Raw genomic sequence first — 11,147 nt, forward strand, 5'->3', positions numbered from 1 at the left:
TCACAGCATGTGACAGTTTATTTAGTCAATTTTAGTTCTTTAAATATGTTACATATTTTATCTCTATCTCCTCTGTAAAGTTAGGAAAATAGCATCTGTCCTGTCTTCCTTACAAGGATGTTTGAAAGATAAGTAAAGTTTTGCATGTATAAACCCTTCCTAAAGGGTAAAGAGAAAATTTATCATTATTATTTCTTTTAAGATAATTACCACCCTATAAAGCTCCTTGAGGTCAAGAACTGAGTTTTGTTAATATTTATAATCCTTTAAATCAAGTTTTACTCCTGTACTAAAGTAATGGTTAATTAGAATAATTAATTTTAGTGCTCTGAGAAACATGCAGAATAAAGATTTTTGTCTCCTTTTCTCACAGGTGTGTATCTGGAAAAGCAGAAAAGGAAAGGAAACACATTAAGGCTTGGAAATTTTAACTTTTAAAGCTTTAGTTAACCATGCCCAAAAGATACTAGTAATCTTTCATGGTGGAGGATTATTGATTTACCTAAGTTTTATTTTATACTCTATACATGTTTCTAAACCCATAAGTGGTTAACCATCGTTGTTTGTATAGTTATTTACATCTTCTCAAACTATTTGCAAATTGAAATCCTGCAGTGTTGCTCCTAGGTTGTAAAAGCCAGGAAAGTTGAATAGAAAACAGTAATCAATGCGGTAAGATACTGAATCATATAAAGAAAACTGCATACTGTAGATTCAGTATCTATACATGCAATAAAGAGCTACTAGTACTTCATGTGCAAAAGCTGGGATGATTCTGCTTTTCTTTGCCAATTTAAGATTCTTTCCTTTCAAATCAAAGGCACTCTCCATAACAATCATTGGTTTAGCCATCTGTAAATAGTGTCTGTAAGCCTCCCTTTCTTCAGCTAACCAGAGATTAGTGAAGTCCTGGAAAACCACATTTTGACTGGAGACTCTTCAGGGACAAGGAGATTGTATGTATAGTAGATAGCCCCCATATATTGCATTTTATCTTTGGTCCTGAAACTAGTGTTCACAGAACTAAGCAGAACCAGATGCTTGAAATAGATTCCTTAATTTTTTAAAACTAAGTATTTATGACTCCTGATCTTTAGAAAAGTAATAATGAGCCAATTAGTAGGAAAAAAGGGTGACATGTAAGGTCTTTTAAGCAAGTATAGAAGTTTTCTTTCTTTTGTCTATTTGCATAAAAATTCTAAAATGCCTCAAAAATGATTACAGAATGAAATTTGTACAAATTAGCCATTAAAAATTTATGAAATTATCTCTCTTTTTTTTTTTTTTTTGCTTGAAATCACTGGTTGTATTAAGAGTGACTTAAACATATAAATTATTTCCTTATGCCCATAACATTTTATTGAATTAAGGCAAAATCTGATTTTAACATTAGCCAGTCACAAAATTAAATTGTGCAAAAGAATTATAATTTTGACTAGTCTCATTATGAATAATTTCTCCTTATTGCTTGTTTAATACTGCTCTACATATAATGAAGATTAGGATTATCCCTACAAAAAGGCTTTTTAGGGTTTAACAGAACGGATTTGCTGTGTTAATGTAATGGAATGCCAGGAAAGGCCAAACTTCCTTGGCTCAGTTACAAGGGTCAGAAATGCCCATATTATTAAACAATTTAAGGCCCCAGGTTAAAATGCAAATCTGAGAGGGGCTAATTTTTTAAGCTCTTACTGGTTCTACTATCTTAGTGCAAAATAATGAATTAGATAAACTAACAGTTTTCTGAAGATAATGGGAAATAGGATGTTAGATTCGGGTTATGAACAACATTAAGCACTCACTAGGTCTTTGGAGAAATAGAGAGAGGGAATCTGAATGCATGCAAAACATTTTATTGAATAATAGCACTAGTCAGGAAATCCAATGCTTTAAATATCTACCAAAAATCTAAGAATTCTCTGGGAAGAATGAAGCTTCGAATCAACTCTGTGCTTAAGTAAAACAAAAAGAACCTCTTTTACAGTTTTATTTTTTTAACTTTCAAGCTTCTCAATTTCTCCAAAAATTGAGAATCACAAAATTGATACTGCAGATTCATGTTGTTATTTTGAGGATTATGTGAAAGCTTTGGTAAGCTTCGAAGTGCTACACTAATTCAAGGTAAAATTTAAGTCCAAAAAGTGGATAAATGGCATTTCTACTTAATTTACAATCTATATTGGACACCAGGAAATAATCAGATGTGAATCGCAGTATAAGTATTAGTTACAGCTATGTGTAAGACAAAGATATAATAAAATGTTTAAATGATAATAGTTTTCAATAAATGTTAGGTGCTATTATCATTGAATCTTATCCTGTCCTAATATGTAGAGTATTATCAAACTTTATTCTTAAAGTTTATAATTAAATTTTATTACTAAGTTTTCCTCTTCTTCCATCTCTTTTGTTATTTTCCTTTTCACTGGCCTCTTACCCTCTGCTTTCAAACATGCAGTATTCTACATCTCGAAAGAAATTGCTTGACCTATTTACTGTCTCAACCACTTTATTTCTCTTCTCTTTTACATCATCAATGAGAAGCTTTGTATTAGATCTCAATGGCATAAATAGTCTAGTTGGCATAAAACTACGTTTCATCACAACCACTGGAAATTCATTCTTCAATCTCCATACTTCAAGATATGGCTTGCTTCTCCCTACCCACTTTCTTACTAATTTTTAATTTATCGTCAATGTGCTCTGTTGAAATCATAATAGAATTGTATATCCTCAATAGTTTTATATATTGTCAACTGCTAATGGACCATCTTTAATGTGTGCGCGTTAGAACAGTGGCAATAAGACAGTGTTAGTAGTATTTTTCTCAATCCAAAAGCTTAGAAACATAAGTTCTTCTCCAATTTTTTAAAAATCATCATGACTCTATGATAATGATTGGTGGATAGAAAATATAGAAAACCCCTGATTTGTACCTACTATCTCAATATGCACTTGTTTTTTTCCGTAACCATCTACAGTCAGGCTTCCCTGCCTTACTTCTTTGAAAATGTTCTCTTGAAACAAGGTAACCAACTATTCTTTTCTTGTCAAATTCTAGCCTTTGATCTTCCTTCATCATTTGCTAAAGTTGATCACACTTTCTTAAAACACTCTCTTAGTTTTTATTCTAAGACCGATCTATACATGATCCCTTGTGCATCAGGACAGAATGAGAGGAACTATGGCTGCTGCTCTTCCTGCTACTATTATTGTTGCTTTTACTTAGTAGTTAACTTGTATTCACTCCTTACTCTTTATCACAACTACCCTAAGGAGGTCAGTATTATTCTCCTCATTTTACAGTTGAGGAGAAAATATGTTCAGAATTTAATCAACTTGCTTAAATTCTGATACCAGAGCAAGATCTGCCCTGGGAAGTGTTAAATTTAGCAACGGAAAGGAAAGCCTTTTCCCAACTGGATCACAGCATGTTCTGTTGCCAATTATTTAGATGAAGCCAAGCATATTTGTTTTATTGCATTTCTCTGTAGTTTGGGGGAGTATTAGACTTCATTTATGAAATAGCACTTTAAGTAGTTTTTTGCCCAGGTTGTCCATCCACAATTTTTATTTAGTACCCTTTCAACTCAGTTTCACTGAGATCAGATAAGGTGGTGAGATAGTGAGTTGTGATCAGTCACTGATTTTTTTCTTCTTTTCAAGTTAACTGGTTCCTGTAGGAATGGGCACACAACTTTGCATTCAGTTAGACTAGACAATGTTCCAACCACATATAGTAAATCGAAAAGTATAGTTATTAGAATTTGATGGATAACATAGATTTTAAATTAAGCTATGTAGTATAATTTGTTCAACTTTTGACTGAGTAGATTTTACTGAAGCCATGGTAGTTACAAACATTATTAGTTACTTACATATTTGGTTTTCTCAAGTAAATGCATAACAACAGTATAATCTAGCTACAAAAGATTTTCTTAAGATTTTTGTTGACATGTCAGTGTTAACAATTGGGACTTGAATGTTTCAGATTTCATTTGAAATTAGTGGTTCAAATACAACAATAAATGATTTTCATGGTTGTCAGCTTTGATTAATGTAAGATTAAACCTCTTGAGTATATTACACCACTACTTTTGTTTTTTAACTGACAAGTCTAAAAAATAATAAAGACACAATATCTGTCTTACACATTAAATGTATAGTCCTTGATTTTCTCATTTAACATACCCTTACCTTTTTCAGAGGCATTTGGCTTTATTCCTTTAGCAGGTTAGGTTTTGCCACTGAATCTTATACCTATCTACCAAAATCTTTTCAATCATTTGATTAACAAATCTGATGAAGGGTAGAGAGAATTATGAGTTATCTCAAAGATATATTAAGATCATCATTTCAATATAAATAGAATGATGAAAGGGAGAATTATGCATTAGTAATAAAGCCTTTAATTGCAGAACAATTTATACCTCTTAAAGGATTTTCATATACATTCTTTCATCATATTTAGTGTTATATAGCCGAGGAAATTAAGGTTTCAAGTGACTTGTCTGAAGCCACACAGCAATCATCAGACCTGGGATTAGAAAACAAGTCTTTTTATTACCAGCTGTTGTTCTAATACAGTGTGTGTTCCTTATAAATACCATTCTTCTTTACAGTGTACCTTACAGATACCTTGGAAGTGATTTCTTTTGAGAAATAGTTATTAAAACCATTCCCCTCTCAAATTTATTTAGACCTGGCTGCTTAAATCAGACAAAATAGTGTGTTGGAATCTCCAAGCAGAATTTATATAAGTATGAGAAAAATTGGTTTAGAGAATTTTACCTACAGCTCATCTCCTGTTAGATAGTAGCCTTGCCAAGCTAATTTGATATAAATTCCAAGGTGTCCAAATCAACTGAAAAGCCATTCTATCATAATTTATAGAAGCTCTTCCACCATATTCATTTATATGTAAACTTATGAACTTGGAGAATGAACAGGTTATTTCTATGGCATCATGGACTATATTCAATATCCCCATTATTATAATTAAGGGGTAGATTAGAAATAGATTAAGACATCATTACTTCCTTCAAAGAGCTAGGTGTGATGGGGAAGACTGACAATACAGTGTTGTCAGTATTACATAATGAAAAAAAATTCAGTGGCTTGATTGAAGCTAAGACCTATTGCTCTATACCCCTCCTTCTAACAATAACTAGTTTAGACAAGGCATTTAGTTAATATAAACATCAGTTTCCTTCTCTGTAAAATGAAGGGGTATGACTAAATAAAGGAACCTCTTAGTTATTGAAAACTCATTGCTCTGTTTATTCCTAACTCTTAGTTCTATTTTTGCTTTTCTATTTCATTAATTTACTGATTCATTTATCAGTCATTCATTTCATTCCATCAAAATTTATTGAATACCTTCCATGTTCCAGGCACTATGTGATATACTGGAAACACAAAGATAAGATATAGTAACCCCATCTTCTCAAGAAACTCAAAGATTTGGAGGACAGATAGTATCACAATTAGAGGGATTTACCAAGTGCTATTGGGAATACAGTAGGAGAGAGTGTGAAGTGGGGATGAAGAGGGGAAGACTTGACAAGGAGTTAACATTTGCAAAGGATCTTAAAGACTGAGGAGTTGCTAAAAGGAGTGCACATGGAAATTCAAGGCCAAGGAATAAACCTCCCCTTTCTTATATTTGCCCCCTCTCGATCCTTTTCTTCATCAAAATATCAACTCTGTAGTTATCACAGTTAGTTGCTGCAGATTCAATACATTGGAGATTTTGTTGCTGAAAAGAACACCCTAGGTAGAAAATAATGCTTCGTTTTTATGCAAGTGCTCTCACTTGTTAAATAAAGATACTTGAACTACAAATTCTGGTCTCTGTAAGTCTGTGGGACTTCTAAGTAGTGCTAATATCTGTTTAAATGAAAAACTTTGGCAAGGTATCATGATAACCCGAAGAAGTATCTAATTAACACACACACACACACACACACACACACACACACACACACGCACACATAATGAATTTTGCTGTGGAATAGAACTCTTGTTTTTATATTCAGACAACATTATTCTTCTGAAATATTCAAGACACATGTCAAGAGAATTGAAGAAGTTTAAGTTTTTTTTGGAATGTAAACTATCTCTATATTGTGAAACCCTACAATAGTCCCACTATTGAGTTTCATGCCATAAGTAAGAATGGTCTTTTATACTACAGAAGGTAGAGTTGAGAATAAAGACATAAAGTAAGTTCACATTGGTGGTTTTATTACTTTAACTTTATATATGCTTATGAATATGCGACCTATTATTTATTCCAAGATCACAGTTGGAATAGATTTCTACTAGTGGGAAAGGACTGGTGACTGATTTACATTCACTAAAGAATGGATCTAGTCACTGTTTCTAGAGAGGATAGACTCAGAAACAAATTGTAGGAAGTTGCCTATAGGTAGAGTGTGTCTCAGTGTAAGGAAATACTTTCATAGTTAGAATTGTCCAGTAGCACACTAATTTCATTCTGTCTTCTCAGTTATTTGTTTAAGCTTCACTGGATTGATTGTAAGCTTCCTTAAAGAAAGAACTATGTTATTCACCTTTATTTTCTTCCTTCTCCTAACTCCGCCAGCCTGCTGCCTGATACACATTGGATAAATGATCAATATGTTAATATAATTTGCCTATGAAATCAGATGTGCTCTGAAATAATGTAATTAGGCAGAGGTTGATAAATGTTTGCCAAACAGGTGATAATGGGTGACACCAACGCCTTCTGCAACCACTCTCCCATTCCTCTGTTCTTACTGGCAAATGCCCTTGAAAATGTTCTATATTTGCTCCCTTTAATTTTCCTGTTCCCATTATATTTTAAACATACTCTAATCAGGCTTTTATCTCCATCATTTCATTGAAGCAGCTCTTGTTGAGCTTCCTCCTAACAGCAATTTCCATATTGTTAACTAAAGTAGTCAGTTCTTAGTGTTCATCATTAGGGGCATCAACAGAATGAGACGCTTTCTCTTACTGGAAATACTTCCCTTTGCCTCCCAATAATATACCACACTCTCCTGGTTTTCCTCCTCCCTCACTAGTTGTTTCTTCTCAGGCTTCTTTGCCGAATCCGTTTCTTTTCCCCATCTTTTATATTGGAGAGCATCAGGGCTCATTTCTCGATCCTTGCCTCTCTCTCATTCTCTTAGTGATTTCATCTACGCTCACAGACTATACCCCTCATTGGATCACTCTTCTCGCAGATATACTTTTTCAAATGAGACCTTCTCAATTAGACCTGTTTTGACAATGCTATTTAATACTGCAACTCTCCCCTAGCATGTTTTATTACCCTGATTTATTTATTTTTCTGTAGTATTTCATACTTTCTAAATTACTGCATTGTCGATAGGTTGGCAGATACTAAATTCTTTTTGCTCGTTTTTTTGTTTATTTTGAGAGATTTGAAAATAGCAGTGCAGCAGCAGCTTGTTCCACCCAAGCCATTTGCTACTCTTACTTCCATCAGCCATGTAAAGGAGCCATCATAGAAGGGCAGGAAAAGGTATTAAAAGGCATCTTTTCCCAGAGCATTTTGATAAATTGAGCTTTTACTTTCATTTTAGCCCTCAGGAAGAAAAAAAAAACATCGTTACTGTAGATTATAGGGATTCAGCTGGAAAATGTTTCACCAAGTGATAGGAGTAGTTGTCATATAAAAAGATTCAACCTATGAACCTCTCTATAATTCTGTCAGCCAAAGAGTAGTAGTACCTAATGGCACACTGGACTGTCTTGCACTTTCTCCAAGGAGTTTGGTTACCTGAGGTATTTTATTACCAACCTGTTTTTATGAGGCTTGTGCTGGCTGGGATAGCTACCTCCAGGATTGATTTAGCCAGTTTGCCTGGTTGGATAGGCATCTTTTCTGTATCTCTCCCATTTCATGTTTTTCTCCTCAGAGACTACACTCTTCTCAGACACAGTTACTTTTATATCTTTCTCTCTGAGCTTTAAGATTCTGGCATGAATCTAAAAGATTATGTTAGATTACTAATGAAATGTTATAGCACCAAAACTCTGGAACTAGGTATGGCCCATAGAAGGTTTTTAGGGTATGAATTTGAATAAAATTTCAGTGGTTTTGGAATCAAAATAAACCTTGATTCAAATCCTCTTTTCTTTACCTGAAAAATAGGTGATCTCATAGAGTTGTTTTGAGGATCGAATGAGGTAATATATGTAAAAAGTAGTAGACATAACCAGTTACTTAAGCACATGATAATGGTAGGTGATTTGTTCATGTGGTGATAGTACCTTATTATTATGGCGATATATTTTATTGCTGAAAATAGTAACAGCTATAGCGTAACTACAGAGTTAAACATACTAGAATAAATGGCTAGAATAGATGTAGCAGTTGATGATCCCTAACTCTGACAACTGCTGTGCCTTACTGTAGGGAAGGGAGCAATCAATTTCTTGACTATCCAGATTAAAGTTATATTTGTTCTATGTTTAATATGAGGACACATAGGTAAGTATATCTATGAAGCTTTATGTAACTTGTATAGTTAAAAAACATTGAAGAAAATTGTTGTGGAAAGAAGCTCAATCTATACACTTTACTCTTCAAAACAACGTATGGGAGGAATTCTGTAGGACCAGGCTATAGAGCCAGACAAAGACCAGAGCTCTGGAGCTCAGGTGTTGGAGAGAAAGGGGAAGAGAAGTTGTAGACTATATAGGGAGAGGGTACCTCCCGAGGCACTTAAGGAAAGAGATAGACATCTGAAAGTGAGAAAATTCACATTAAAAAGCCAGGGATCACAGGGCTGTGTTCTTCCTAGGTATATAGTAAGCTCCTGAAAAGAAAAAAAGAGAAAGGATAATGAAGAATAGGAAGAGGAAAATATGGTTTTCAAGGTGGTATCTGTGGGACTAGCTCACTTATGACACTGGAGGAATGGTAATGTAATTTCACAGTCCAGTCTAAACCCTAGTCCTCATTTGACCAAATTGTGTACATATGATCCCCAACAAGATAAAAGTGTCCAAGGAAAAATATTTGGAAGAAATACATCAAATGTTAAATAACCTCTTCTCTAATTGGTGAATTAGGGGTGATTAATGTTCTTTTTAAAATTCTTTGTAGTCATTTCTACATTTTACAATAAGCATATGTTATTTTTATAATAAAATTTTTATTAAAAAATATTTCAGAAGGTGTACATTTAAAACCTATCGCCCACCTAGAGGGAGCCATTGTGTTAATGATTACCATTATTTCATGAGTACTCACTTTTATCTAACTGAGGACTGTGCAAGCATTTTCGTAAGTATTTTGTCACTTGATCCTCATACTAAATCTATGAAGTGTGCACGGTTATTCCCATTTAGAGATGAACAGACTTGGGTACAAAGATCAAGTTACTTGTTTTAGGTCATGAAGCTAACAGGCAGTAACACCAAGATTTGAATCCAGGAAATCTGACTCTAGATATTCCTATTTCCACTATAGGATAGTGCTCTGTTCTATACACTCACTGAGACACTGGAGACTCTCTGCCTCGGCTGTATTTTAGGTATGCCACACACAAGATCTGTTTAGTGGCTTCTAGTTTAAGTTTTAAAAAAACATATAAATAGGACTTCAGATGCTCTGATAAGAAATGTTTTTGCTTTTCTTAGAATTCTATGGAAAAAGGCAAGTATTTCATTAAGAATGTAACTGGAGATTGAATTCAAGTATACATTCAAAGTTTTGTTTTTGACCAATCAATCTGAATCTGCTACAAAATTATTTTTTACGTCATTAATGTAGCTTTTGCTTTTTAAGCCATTGTCTTCTGGAGCTAGGTTTCTAGCTCCTGGGGCTGAGTGTTTTCAGGCGTAGTTGCAATGAAGCAGGAAATGTGGACATTTTTTTCTTCCATTAGTGCAACCAGTGTAGGAAAGATGCTTATTGGGAGGTTGAGCAAATGTAGTAATATAGGTGAAGAGCGAAGTTTTTAGGTTTGGAAGAGGTCTTATAAATCCAGGCCAGTAGTTGATCTGGACATCCTTGAATCCCTTCCTCATTCTCTTTCCATCTTCTTCCCTTTTCCTACCACTAGTAACAAGGAACTCAATTTCAGGGAGAAGCCCACTGTTTTAGGACCACTTTAGTAACTTTTCCTGATGTTGAGTAGGAATTACTCCTGGTAGGTTCTTATTGGTCCTACAAGTGATTGTAGAGCAATTGCAATATATCTGAAACAAGTTTTAGTCTATTTTTATTGTACATCTTGGCAGAGGTGAGCCCTCAATATACTTTATGTCATTATTATGAATTTGTTAATTATTGTTCTTTATATAGTACTTTTATTTTTCAAAGTGCTTTCTGTATAGTACATTGTATTTTGTTTTACTCTCTCATCTGAGAGGGAGGATGGATAGTTTAAACACGCACACATGCATCCCTGCTCTTCATAAGGTGTATCTTATTCCTGTTTTACAGATGAGGAAACCGAGGTTAAATAACTCTTCAAAATTACCTAACTGTAAAGTGACTGCACTGGCATTAAAAACCCATGACTGACTGGGCTTCAAATCCTTACACTTTTCACTGTAATACACTGTGGTAATGGGAAAGAGAACTGAGGTGGTCACAGAATTTATTGTGGAGCTGGACTCAATCTTGCAGTGTCTCGGTTTTATTTCTACTTGTTTGTGTAGTCTAAATGATGTTATTGCCTTGAAAGCATAAATTTGGCATATTTTTCCCCAAGTACTTGCAGGTAGTGGTGCTTATTTAATCCTTTGATTTAAAAAGAACTTGTTTTAGTATATTTAGGACTATATAAATAGCAAACTGCTCCAAAAGTGGGCTATGACTCTAGTTTGAGATGATCCCATTCTAGGATTTTCAGTTCGCTTGCCTTTAAAACTCAGTTCTTTCCTTGGCCAAGCCAGTTCTGATGGAGTCCAGGGCTACAAAGAGAGACTGTGGTTATTTTCTCAAAGGATTAGGGAGAATAGTTAGGTACAAAGATATGTAGCACCATTTTCAAATGGGCAGGATTTTTGCTAGATATTGTTAATAAGATTCAATTGATAGATGGGAAAGTTCAGGAATAACAGTCAAAACCAAAAAATTTTACTTTTTAATACATCCTAAACTCCAAACTCCCCAGAGA

This window comes from Rousettus aegyptiacus, unplaced genomic scaffold (assembly GCF_014176215.1).
Source record: "Rousettus aegyptiacus isolate mRouAeg1 unplaced genomic scaffold, mRouAeg1.p scaffold_m13_p_2, whole genome shotgun sequence".
NCBI classification, from domain to species: domain Eukaryota; kingdom Metazoa; phylum Chordata; class Mammalia; order Chiroptera; family Pteropodidae; genus Rousettus; species Rousettus aegyptiacus.